Genomic DNA, 13400 nt, shown 5'->3' with positions numbered 1-13400 from the left:
TACAAAGCCTTCTCTGTCCCCATTGGAACCAAGTGTCTGTGAAGCTGGGGAGACTTCCTGCGATGTAGACAGGAGTCCAAAGCCCTAAGGCACCCCAGCTGCCATTCTCTGGCTCTGCAGAGCAGCCCAACATCAACCCAGAAAGATGCCTTTGGAGCATTAATGCTCCCCAGTACCTCTCTCCTGCAAACACATGAGAGAAGAATTAGAAGCATGGGAGGAAGGGAGGGTGGGTGTAGGACACCCTAGACTTCCCTAGATCTCTTCTTTGGAGAATATCCTTGAGGACTTTGAGTTTCTTGTCACCGTTTTGCAAGAGTCGCACCCCCCCCAAGATCTTCCTAAGTGAGGAGCAATAACCACCATGAATCAGGTAGTTGAATGTTGTTGCGTTCAGAAACCCAGGATCAACAACATGAAACTACCTCATTCACTCAGCAGTTTGAGCTCCGGGTCAAGGACTCATGAGGGAAGTGAGGAGAGGGGATGGACAGGCCCCTTGTATCCACTTTTGCAGGAGGTGGGGGGCAAATGGCCTGCTAACTTCATTTCCCTCCCCTTCTCCCCCGACAGAATGCAGTGGCAAGAAGACAACTTGAACTGAAGAAATGGACAGGGAACTACAGGCCAAACCCTTCTGGAACTGGTCCTGGCAGCTCAGACTTCCTTTCTGAAACCTTGGCAGAAGATACTGAGGCCCAGTGTCAGGCTGGGAAGGGCCTCCTGGATGCAGATGCTCTTCTGTCCTGTGTCTGGAGGTCTCCGTGGCCAGCAGGAATTTTCAACTTCAAACTGTTGTCAAGGTGAGTCTACACTCACCATTTGCCAAGCGCTTACATTCCTGTGAGCCCACCTTCCATGGAGATCTGAGAGGCCACATCCTCATGCCCTACAAGCCTGGCTTTGAGACTGGACTGCAGACAAGAGAGTAGATAAGAAAGTGACAAGAGGGGAAAAGCAGAGGATCAGGCAATCAGACCGACTAGAGCACCTAGTGGAGGAAGATTGGAGGGAAAGTGACTTGACTAGATCAGCCCTGTTGAAGCCATCTGAGGTTGTGTGTTCCCAGGTCTCTGACTTCGCTCAGGCTGGATTATTGCAGGTGACAATCCTTTCTGAATGAATTCACGACAGGGACCCAGGTTGACGACTTGGATGGGGACAAAGTTCCAAAAACACATTTGCTTCTTTCTTCTAACTTTCAGTCTAGGCCATTTGTCCCAATGTCCCCCGCGCCTTCAGACAGCACTACATCCCTCCTGACACCCACATTCCCATACCTGTCCTGCACGCACAGCACAGCCTGGGCACGAACTCAGGGCTTGGGACTCACCTGGTTGGCAGCGGCGCTGGGTGGGCCGTAGTCGGAAGTTGTATTTTTTACCAGTCTGGCTGGCTCCCTCCCACCCTCAGCGCAGGGCAGTATCAGAGTGGCCACGTGTCCGATGGGGGACATCCGAGGTAGCAGACGGTAGTCAGCCTGGGCCGCGCGCTTCCCCTCCCAGTGGCACCGAAGTATAAATCTTGGGGACCGGAAATACAATAAAACTGCACTGTGTTGATGAACTTCAAACGGTTTACATCCCCTCGTGTCCTGAAAAGAAAGACGGCCGAGGGGCGGGTGAAAAAGAAGGGGAAACAAATTTACGAGCGGCAGAAGCCCCCGCCTCGGCCCTTTTCTTCTGGGAGGACAGGCTCTGTCCGCGTGGAGAGAAGCGCCTGGTCCCTCGGCCTCTCCAACGGCCAAACGCGCTGACCGGGCCCTGCAGCCAGACTGCTTGCGGCCACAGCCACTTGCAACAACTTCGCAGAGCCGGCAACATCGCGGGCTTGGCTCCTAGGTCCTCATTGCGCCCTGTGCGCATCTGTCCTGCACTGGAAGCGGGTTTTCTTTCGGTTCTTGTTTATTCCTCTTTTCTAGCAGCCTGACTTTGTCCTGTACTACTCGTTTATTGCCAGGTATTTTCAAGATAGGCGAGGGGGTCAGACTAGGGAAAAGGCCCAAGGCCTCAGGAAAGGTAACCCAGAGGAGAATTCGGAGGCCCGTGGAAGTGACTCCAGCGCCCTGCGGTGGCCAAACCGTCCTCCTCCTTAAAAATCTCCAAATCAAAGCCGCTGCCCGGCTCGCTTTCCTCTCCAAGCCTTTTCTACTCTACATGCAGATTCTAGATTCTGTTTTTAAAAATCGTGTTAAATTTTATTTGGAATTTAGACACAGTGAATTCGAGCCACTACAAACAAAACCCGAAAAATAAAAAAATAAATTTTTTTTTTAAAAATCCTGTTCACTTTGGACTGTGGATAACTGGGAGAAAAATGTACGATTTTCTGCTCCTTTTCTCTGCTCCCAGCGCAAGATTGACGCCTGGAAAGGGGAATAAAGGGATCCAGCCCTGTCTCAAAATTCACCCCAACAACTAAGAATTGGGGTCTGAAAGGCAACGGCGTGGGGTGGGCTCGGAGGGGTAACTCAGGCGCAGGTGGGGCTGGTGAAGGCTGGAGGCCCAGCTGCAGGCCCAGTAGGGGTTTGGGGCACTCAGGGAACCAGCCCCAGACACACACAGGTGCGGCTCGGATCCCGCCAGCGCTGCATTCCCTTCCAGGAAAAGGCGCCAAATCACTGCTGGGGATGAAAAACAGTACGGGCAGGCGAAAGCAAACTCGGCTACGGTTCAGAGTTCATTTTTGGAAGCGCTAGCTCCGCTCCAGCAGTTCCGCCCAGTCCCAGCTCCAGGGGGCGGGAGTTCTGTGGCTCCTTCCTGGCACCCAGTGGGAGAAAAGGGGTAGGGCACCACTACCTGCTGGAGAATAGAAAGCAGCTTGTTTCCACACACCTTTCATGTTGCACAATACACAGGGGAGGGAGGGCCGTCCTGCCGCCTTCCCCATGACGGCCTCTATATTATGCTATATTTGTATTAAAAGTTGGTGATGGTCACCACTGGCTGGAGCCCTTCTGTCAGGACTCCATTATGCAGGGGCCAAGACTGAAGTGCCACCAGTTTCCTTCTCCACCCATTCTTGGGGGACCTGCTCCAGGCTTGCATGGGGAATACAGACCCGGGTGCTGGCTCCCAGCCCGCTGCCCTTTGTGTGTTGTGGTGTCCTCAGCTAAGGAAAAGGGCTCGAATCATTTGAAGGTCTTAGACTCTTTGGAAAAACTGAAGAGGCTCTAGTCTTAGAACAACACACCTGTGCAAACATGCACTTTGCAGACACTCTGAGGGGCTCATGTACCCCAACACAGGCTGTAGATAATCCCAGCTTAAAAAAACAAGCAAACCTCTCTAGGCCCAGAGCGAGCGAGCGTAGACTAGGCCTCCTCCGTCCTGGCCCTTCAACCTTCTCCACAGACCCTGCCATCTCATTCCCAAGTCACTTGACCGCAAAGTAGACAACATAGGCACCCACAAACAGGGGCACTGATGCCGATAAGCATCCTCTCCAACTCTACACCCGGTGTGGTTAAAGATGACTTGACAATGCTTCTCTTCACCCCAAAACGTTTTTCAAATGCTTTTCCAAAAGCACTTTCATTTCCATATTATTCAGAAAATGGAACCATGTAGATCATTAAGTTGTGAGGTTTGGGAGCAACTTCTCCCTACTTTTGTTTTCTCCTCACATGATTAGAGGGGTTCAGGCAATTTGGATGGCGTGGAGGGAGAGCACATATACGCAGAAAATCTCCAAAGGAATGGAAATCGAGGCTTTCTTTTCATGCCTGGGAAGTCACAAGAACAAATATTTCTGCGCCCTCCTGGTCCCTTTCCCTTGCAGGGACTCACTATGGCTTGGGGAGAAGTCAGAGGTGCCAGGAACAGCCAAGCTAGATCGTCTGCATTTTCTGGCTGGTGCAGCAGCTTGGCAGGGGCCGGCCGGGGTGGCCGAGGCCGCAGCGGACCTCTAGGCGGCGCCCTGGAGTTGAGTCCGCGCTGAACCAGCTCCTTGCGCATCTCTACGTCCCGCGCCGGGTGGAGCGGCCGGTTCTCGCAGACGCATTGGGTTTGGCCAGCAGCTGGCCGCCGCCGGCGTGTCGCCTTTGGCGCCCTCTGCCAAGCAAGAGAGACAGTTAAAGTAAAGCAGGCTCGGAAAGGATCAACAGCCAATGATAGCCCCCACCGGCTCGACCCCACCCCATCTGGGGCGCCGGGAGCCATCCAGGGCCCCAATTTCCTTTGATCTCCCCAGCTGCCGGCTCGCGCGTATCTTTAATTCTCTCCCCCAAGGAATGTCTGGTAAAAGACACCGAGGCCTAGAGAAATAAAGTGGGTATCGCGAGACCAAAGAACAGCTCTTCAGGTGGTGGTGCAGCTATTAAGGTGGAAGTTGACTTTATATTAGGTGCTCCTACTCCAAGCTGGGTTCCGACTCAACAGCAAACAATAACCCTCACCCCATCCCCACCCCCACCCCTGACTATCCGCAAAAGTGTCGTTCTTGTAAGCCAGATTTCTTTCTAGAAAGACGTCATTCAGATGCTTTGTAGATTCGACAAGAAATCAAGTGCTCCCTGCTTTGAAGACTTAGGGGAAGGTATAAACCAGAAGGGGAAGCTCAGGCAGACTGGGAGACACAGACACTTAAGTACACCCTGCTCCCTGTCTGTCGGTGCCCACTTCCTGAGGCCATGGACAAGTTCTGCAGACCCTTAGAGTTTCGGATGGAACAGTTTTGCTGGTCGGCGCTACTGTGAGGTTTGACTGTTCTGTGAAAGATGTCCCAACGTCTAAGAGAAAATATGGCATACACACTGTTTCACATATGTTTCTTGGCCTGAATTGCAGTGGGGTAAGGAAAAAGACGCCTTGTTTGGGACCTAGACCCTCTGAACCTGGCCTCAGAGATGTCCAGGGTCTGGGAGGCACCGGAAATAAGCAACTAGAGTCCCTCCTCCTTTTCCTCTGCAGGAGAAACGTCAGTGAATACCGCAGAGACATCCGCTGCAAGATGTTTATCCAAAGTCACTCCTAGGACAGATATCTTGGAGAATTCTCTGCGGGGAGGAACCGAGAGAGGACAGCAAAGGGCAATGGTGCCTGTGCGGAGCGGACTGTGGCGCAGAGCCTGCCCCAGACAGGGACCCGGTGAGCCCCACGTTCCCAGCCAGGCACCGCTCTCTGGGACGCCTAATTACAGCGCGCACATTTGGATCAACTGCGCCCTATCCGGCCTCGAGCAAATGATTCCGCTGCAAACCTTATCTTCATTCTCCAGGCTGAGTCATAAGCGACTCCGGAGGCAGTTGGAAAGCCAAGCCTGTGTGTGTCAGCATTCCTGTGAGTGTGTACGTGTGCGCGCGCGCGCGCGCGGCCGGGCGGGCGCACGTCTGTGCGTCTCACTGTGATGGCCCAATCGATTTACAAAAGTTCATGGTGGGGGGAAAAAAACCTAGAGCAACATCAGGCGAATTCAACTGCGAACAACTGTCGGCCTCATTATCCGCCCATTTCCAAGGAAAAGCATTTGGGCTGCGAATTAGCTAGTTAATTACATAATTTCTTTGTTCACTTTAGGGCAGGGGAAACTATCTGCATTCTATTAAAACACTATATTTTAAAACTTGAAGATCTTATCATTTTCCATGTTCTTTATTTCTACTCTAAGTATATTATTTGAGTGTTCAGCTCTACTAGAATACATCAACCATATTGAACTCGAAACCACACCCCCACACCCCCACACTCAAAATCTTAGTTTTTGCCTCTGCAAAATTGGCTAAGTCTTAACACTTCGGGTTGTTGGAAGGTTTAAAGAATTAACTGACACACTATGTGCCTAGGATTTAGCACAATGCCCGGAGCTAGATAATCCAGTAATGAACATTTAGTAGCTATTAACAACTACTAACAGGGGAGAAGAAGAGAGAAGTGCGAGGAGGTGGCAGCAGCCTGCTTTGTTCTCAAGGAAACAGTCTAAGCCAGGATGGGTGTCTTAGCCTGTATATGTATAATGTATTCTTTTGACTTAGAGCAATGTCCATAAAAGTGAGGCCCCTTGAACCCCTTGGCCTGTAACTACTTCAATAAGACACAGAGAATTGGGGCAATTTTCTGGCTCATTTCAGGTTCAAACTCTTTAGTCTGAAGTCACTGGATCTCATGGGGGAAAGGTCTGGAGAGGATGTCACGTTCTCATCGGCTTTCTCAATGAGGCCATTAACAGGGGCCTCACCTTGAAGAATGAGCCAAAAGGTAATGGGAGCCAGAATGCTGGGATTACAGAACATCTCAGAAATGTTCCCTGGGCCAACGGAGCCCTTGGCGCCCTCTGTGTACCAACCCCAGACACAGATGTCTCCTCTCTCAAAGAAATCACAAGCCTTTGCGTGGCACAAATTTCTACTCCACAAACATTTTCTAGGCACCAGGCTGAACTCTGGGGCTCCAGTGGGAGCTGTACCCCACACAGTTGTCAATGCTGACTTGTCTCTGCTCCCAGTCCATCCACTTAGGAAAGGGGACAATCCTGCTGGGCAAGAACTTCTGGCCAATCATAGCTTTACCTTTTCAGGGCCAAAGTCCTGATGCAGGGGCGGGTCAAGAGGTGGGCAGCCACCTCCTGACTCCATTGTCTGCTAGAAAGCGGCCAGCTCCATGGTGGGCTTGGCCCTGTAAGGGGAGGGGGACAGTGCATGAGGGGAGAGGAGCACTGGGATGTCTAGAGGCTCCTGACCCTCAGTTGGAAGTTGCTGAGAACACCAATTAGTTCTCTTTAATTACTAAAGTAGAAAGCAAATGGGCATGTATTTCTTCTGCTCTGATTAAAGGCATTTAGGTCAGGAGCTCACAGGCAGAATTATTCCGTTTAAGCCGTCCCAAGCAGAAAGTTATTTATTTTTCTTTTCTTTTTCAGGCAGGGGTCTGAATACTATTAGCCACTCTTGACTTCTTGTCTCATCCCAGAACTACAGGGGTTGGTAGGCACTTGTTCCAGCTCAGAGAGGGTCAAACAGAAAGGAGGTGAGGTCTTCCCTGTCCTGTCACACTTGCTAGAAATATGTTGGCATCTGAGGATCAGTCAGCACAGGGTGGATGTGAGGTGTCTTGTGTCTGTGGGTGAGATGTGGTTGGGGCACATTAAGCCAGATAATTTCCAGTTTCTCTAATTTGCCTGAGTGTAGTCCTAGAAAAAGATAGTTTAGTCACTTCTCAGGCCCTAAAGAAGACTGGATCTTCTTCTGGAAGCCCCAAGAATCCAGGCCAGCTAGGGAGAAGGCCAGGAAGCTTGTGCTAGGGGAAGGAGGGAGAGTTACATCTCCTGAGATAAAATCCTTTTTTATCATCTGACACCACAAGTCATTAGGTATGAATTTCCCAAGTTGCCAGGAGCTGATGTTTGGGACTAAATACTCCCTTTTTAGCTCGGAATCTAGTATCGCCCTATCTCTAGCCTTGGTTGCACCTTCAGTTCTTCTCAGAGTTAGAATCCCACAGGACACCAACTAGGTGGACCTACAAGAATGTGCAAATCATAGAGGAGAATTTAGTTGTCCAATCTTGTTTTGGTTGAATCACAGAAGAATTAAGCTGACACTTTTCCTCTATAACCTTTAATATAAACAAAATCTGGATTTTATTTCCCCAGAAGGCTGCCTAAATTGGAGTTCCCTCCCACAGCTGGCCCAGTCTCTCAAGTTCGGATTCCCCAGCAAAGCTCTTTCCACTTTTTCCAGGCTCCTTCTCCTGGGAAGGACAGATTCTATCCCTCCCACCAGGAGCTCGGACTCCAAGGTGCTGTTGGTGGGCCTTGGAGTAGGGGGAACTCTGCTGCCTGGGAGTTTTGAAAAGGTGAAAGAGGAACTGATAAGGACTAAGTTATCAGTCACAAGGGGAAAAGGCAAAGCCTTCCATTAACCAGCCACATTTGATCTCAGCATTTACCAAATTCCTCTGACCTCACTAGAAGTTTTTAAATCTGAGGTTCTAGGGGTCTAAACTCCAAAATGATGGGCTTTGGAGAGTATGAGAAGTGTAAGGGTATTTTTTCCCCTGGAAGGGAGGGGATCTGTAATTTTCATCAGCTTTTAAAACATCAATCTCCCAATGTTATGAACTTCCTACTCAGTGTTCACAAGGAAACATCTCCAAATGTAATATGGAGGAAGAAGGGAAATGTCCCTTGGGACAAATTAAGAGGGACCATAAGCTAGTGAGTGTATTACAAGGTCGTGTGAATCTATCACCTGCTCTTCCCTCAACACAGGAGGCCCTCACTTTTATGCTGTGGGAGCCACTAATGGTTGGTCCCCATCTCTGCACACTGCCCACTGGGGAGGGGGGTAGCAACTGTGTAAGATCTTTGTGCCTCTACTGAAAATGGTTAGAGTTTTACTCCACTGGGGCCCAGACCTTCCTCGATTACCCCCTGCCCTGAGTGGTTTGTACTCAAAAAGAACAGAAAATTTCAAGAGCCATTTTCTCTGTGTAAACACGCTCTTGGTAGGGTGTGTGTGTGGGGTGTGTGTGTGTGTGTGTGTGTGTGTGTGTGTGTGTGTGTGTGTCTCAGGATCTTGGAATTGGACAGTGTTTCAGAGTTTCCATTTCCCTCGTCTCCAGCCAGGAGGAACCCCCATCCGAGAGGAGCGCTCTCCGGGAGACTTAAAACTCCCTTGGCTCCTCTGGGGACAGAAAAGGCATTTGAGACAGACAGCCTGCCAGATAGACGCAGACACAGAGGAAGGAGCTGTTGACCAGAGAGTAGGAGAAACCGAGAGGCTTACTGGGGCGGGTGGCCAGGGCGAGCGGGCAGCTGGAGCGCAAAACCCGCGTCCAGAGAAGGGCCCAGAGGGGCAGGGGCGCGCGCCTCAGTTTCCCATCTTTGCCCAGAGGTTAAAGACCTCGTCAGCGGCTCCTCCTTCTACACCGCCTAATTACAACTCCTTGGCCTCCCTAAAGCTCTCTGATTAATTAATTAACCGGCTCCAGAGAGGAGGTGCTCCTCCGCTGGAAACCTAGCGGGGGTTTGCTGCATCGAATAGTGAGGGCTTTTGAGCCATAGTGAGGGCTTTTGAGCCGGGAGCAGAAGGGAAGAATCGAGCTCGCTGTGTGGAAGCCAGGATGGAGTAAATAACCTGTTTGTTAACGGCAGCCAAGGGGTTCCGGAGCTGAGGAAAGGGAGATCAGACGCTAGGCGAGGAGGAAGGGGCGAGTGGGGAGAAGTGGCGCCCACCTTGAGCTCCTCAGGCCCCTGCGCCTGCCTGGCTCCCTCTGCGCGCACCGAGATCCTGCCCTCCCTCTGCGCGCACCGAGATCCTGCCCAGGCCGAGGCACCGGGTCCTTTCCACCGATCTGCGCGTGTGGCTCCCGCGTCCCACCCTCTCTTAGGAATGCAGATAAGTGGGGCGCGAGTCTGAGCATCGTGGCGCCTGAGGGCGCACCTGGGCAAATTGTTGGCCAGGTTTCAATCACTTTGTCTAATTTTTCTGCCAGGTTCCCGCCTCCCTCCGGGCTGCCAGGGCTCCAGGGCTCGGAGCAAACGACCCAGGGGTCCTTTCCTTTTCCACCACCCCCTGCTGGACCCACCAGCCGGGGACGGGGGATCGCTGAGCGAAAAGTGGGCCCTGACCCTCCGGACGTCTGACTTTATGGCTCGGCCACTGCCCCACGGGGCAGTCCAGTCTTCTGGCTCCACGGTGGCGTTGCGGGGGACAGTGGCGAAGCAGGTCAACAGGTCAACAGCTTATGGGGACTTTTATACCGCGCAAATCGCCTGGATGCTCATCGAAGGGGCGCCACCGCAGAGCCTCACAGTCGGGGTTTGCTTTATCCGCCCAGACAAGCACGCGCCAGACGGAAGATTTGGGTCCCTTCTTCGCAGCCCCAAGCAAGTTTGTTGCCCGGGCCTCCAGGAGTTCAACCCGCTCGAACGCTTCCTCACTTCTTCCCCGATCCTGCTCGGCAACTTCCTGAAAACTTGGGCTCACAGCATTCAAACTATCTTCTCCAGAAACCGCTGTAGGGACCCTCAGACCCAGAAGGAAGAATCCTGGGGGGAAGATTGCCCGGAGGAGCCCAGTTCCTCCCAGTTCCTCTTGAGCCCTGGAGCCCTAGTCCCCATTCAAGGAGCACATGCGAGGACCAAGAGGTAAGAGGAGGTTTAAGGACTAGCAGTTTGGACCCTTTCCTCTTTTGCTTTGTTTGTTTTTAAGGGCGAGGCCTGGAACATTGACTCTCCCCTCCATAAATGACTTACTGGGCGTCTGGCCATTCTTTGTGCTCCCAGGACTGGCCCTGGAGACAGTTTAAGGGGGAACATTTCTGCATTGTTTTGGGAGTTCATGGTCCTTTTTCTCACTAGTATTACTTTACCTCCTAGTTATTTGGGGCTAAGCCCTCAACTCCACTGCAGTAGGGTTTCAGCTTAAATTATAGCTGAGAAAGAGGCAACTCGGATAAGTCCCAAGATGGGCGCCAGGTGAGAGCAGGGTGCTTTAGGAGCAATTATACCTGCAAAGTGAAGGCTGTGATCCCATAACTAGAGTGGGAGGGAGGGATTGTTAAGAATATAAAGTGCGGTGAGGGTAGACACTTAGACATCTTAATAAAGAGAGATATGCAACTTGTGTTTGTGCTTCTCTTTAAAGGCAGTGGTGGGACGCTGAAGTTTGGTCTGCCAAGCACGGAGTGGAGATCTACATTTACCGACCACGTTGGATTTCAGCATTTCCCAAACACTGATTTCTCTGAGTAATCTCACAGAAGTTCTTAACCTGGGACACAAAGGGTCGGAAATCTTCTGAAATGATGGGATTATTTTTTTGGTGGGATTTCATAATTTCACATGGAACCCCAACACCTCCAAGAAGCTCTGGGAGGGGAAAAGAACTGAGCGATGAGGAACAATGAGGTAAGCTCCCTCAGAACCTACAGCCCAGCTTCCTAGGCTTTGAGCTCTGATGCCTAAAATGGGAAACCTTAAGCTGACCAGGGCCCTACATTGTCAATTTAAAGTGGAAAGTTGAAAGCTCTTGAAGAAGATGCATTTCCTGTGTTGTTTTCCGGATGAGCCTGTGTGTCTAAGCAGATTACAGATCTGTATGATTTCAGGCTCTCCTCTTTCTTTTAAATTATTCCTGATTTTTGGCCTAACGTGGGTCCTGTGACCCTTGGGACAGACAAGCAAGGGATCTTACCTGGAGAACAATCTAGATTTCCTGATGGGTGGGGGAATTTAATTCAAGGCAACCTCACCTCAGTCTCCTAATTCTTTCTCTGGACATTTGGACAGCTGAATAACTAGGGAATTTCTTTCCTTTTTGAACTGTTTTTTGAAAACTCCAGAGGCCGTAACTTCTTGGGCCCTTTTGAAAAAGATGTTACTAGGCCACAAGGGAGAGGGATTTTGGAATCAAATCACCTCTCTGCCTGCTGTATGAAGGTGAAAGTCCACTTGGTAACTTGGTGGTTCTGATTACAGTCTAATTACTGTGAATGCCCGTTGAATACATGAAAATGTCCCCTCCTTTCCTTCTCCATCCATCCCTTCCAAACCTAGAAAAATCACCGATGATTATCTGGTTTCTGCGTTTGAGAAGTGAGAGAAAACAATACCAGAGAGACGAAAGAGGAGAAAATGCTAATAGGTTAAAATAACCCAACTCGCAGACAACAGCATTTGAAACCTAAGGCTTGTTTTACTCTATGTCCAGGGAGATGAGAAGGTGATTAAATTCCCAGACTAAGGGACCACCACTCCCATCACCAGGTCAACGCCTTCAAAGCTGGAGAAAAGGAAGAAGTAGTATTGTCCAACCGACCACCTGCTTGGGAGTGAGGATCTGGCTCTTTTTAATTGCAAGGTGCAGGTGGGAGCTCTTCCTAAGGGCCTTTGAGATCTTCCCAAACATCTTACCTGCATTTTCAGGAAAGAGGAGATCTGAGTGGGTGGCAGAGCAGCAGAGGGGAACTGGCAGCTCATTTCCTGGGGAGCCAAGGGCAATGTAGCTGGGAGGGGGATGAGAGTTGGGAGTGGAGGGAGCCGGAGAAGTCATTCTTTTGAGGCTGGGGGAGTTGGAAGACTCTCTGGATTTGCAGCCATGTTATCCAGAATTTAGAGAAAGAAATGAGCTGCAATTCCTAAGGAGGATGGGGAAGGAAGATGATATCAAGGAAAAAACTCTTTCAAAGATCAGAATACTGCGCTGAGAAATGCAAACTTTCTCTCAGGTAACACAGTCTGTGTCTCTGTCTTTGTGCTTCTATATATACTGGAAAGTGCCGCCCTGTGCAGTACGCCACCACAACGAACATGTGTTCTCCTTTTTGTTAGATGCCCTAAACTATGACTCAAGTGATGTTAAATATCCTAGCGCATGTCCTACTTCGGTGGTGGTGGTCGAGGAAAAACACTTACCTGCAAACATTCGTTTCCTGATTACTACGTTTGTTATAAGCACAAAATGTCTTTTCTCTCTTGCATGTCTGCATGAATTCTCAGTCTTTACTCTGCGCTTGGATACTTTGAGAGGAACTGCTGCCCTCCTATGATTTCGTCACTGACTCCTGTAAGGTTATTAATTCCTTGGAAATGCCATAAAGAGCGCAATTCATAGTATGCATCCCCTTATGCCTGCCTCTTCCAAAGAGGAGTAACGTTTGTTTCGACCTGAGTCAGCCCGTGTAGATCTAGCTCTCCCAGAAACAGACCTTTCTTAAAAAAAGAAGACAACGTGCTGTTGCTGTTTTGAGTTTCCAGTAAGATGGCGGCGCCTTACATCCCTTTAGATGCACTGTCCTCTCCCGGACAGGAGGCTGTCCCCAGCCCCAGCACACTCAGGAGAGAGAGGAAATGTAGATCCCCTTGCTGCCAGATCAGAGATCTGATGCAAGAGGCTCCACAAGCTTTCTCTTCCACGCCCTGCAGTGCCTGGCTAGAAAGAACGCTGATTCGGCACCTTGGGAACCTGAGGGGCTCATCTGGACCCAGAATTCTAGGCCAATTTAAAATTTCCATCACGAAAGAGCGGGCGTTTTGCCCTTTCCAAGTGTGGCCCTCCCCAAGCCCCTTTCTGTATTCACTTCCAATCCAAGTTTGTGGGTGGGAGATAGAGGGGTGAGAGTCTGTTGCGGGGGTGGGGGGGGGGACTCAGCACCCGTCTCCAAGAGGCCAGGGTTCCAGGTGGAAGTGGAGAAGTGACCTCAGTTCCCACACGCGCGACCTTTCTGGGGGAGTCCAGCTGGAGAGAGCAAGAAGCCAAGGTGCTGTGCCCCCACCCCCAACTCCAGGCCTCGTGGAGCCAGGATGGGCCCGAGCTCAAGGTTAAACTGGAGGGTCCTGATGGCCTACTGTCTCCCCTGCCCAATGGGCCCTGAAAGGGCGGGCCGCGCTGGCCTGGTCCCAAGGGTGGGGGCCCTGCACGTTGCACTTGGGCCCTGTGTGGTCGCGGGCAGGGCAGGGGT

The sequence above is a fragment of the Elephantulus edwardii genome, unplaced genomic scaffold (assembly GCF_000299155.1).
Source record: "Elephantulus edwardii isolate Elephantulus edwardi_28Jun2011 unplaced genomic scaffold, EleEdw1.0 scaffold00077, whole genome shotgun sequence".
NCBI classification, from domain to species: domain Eukaryota; kingdom Metazoa; phylum Chordata; class Mammalia; order Macroscelidea; family Macroscelididae; genus Elephantulus; species Elephantulus edwardii.
This window is presented reverse-complemented; position numbering follows the sequence as displayed.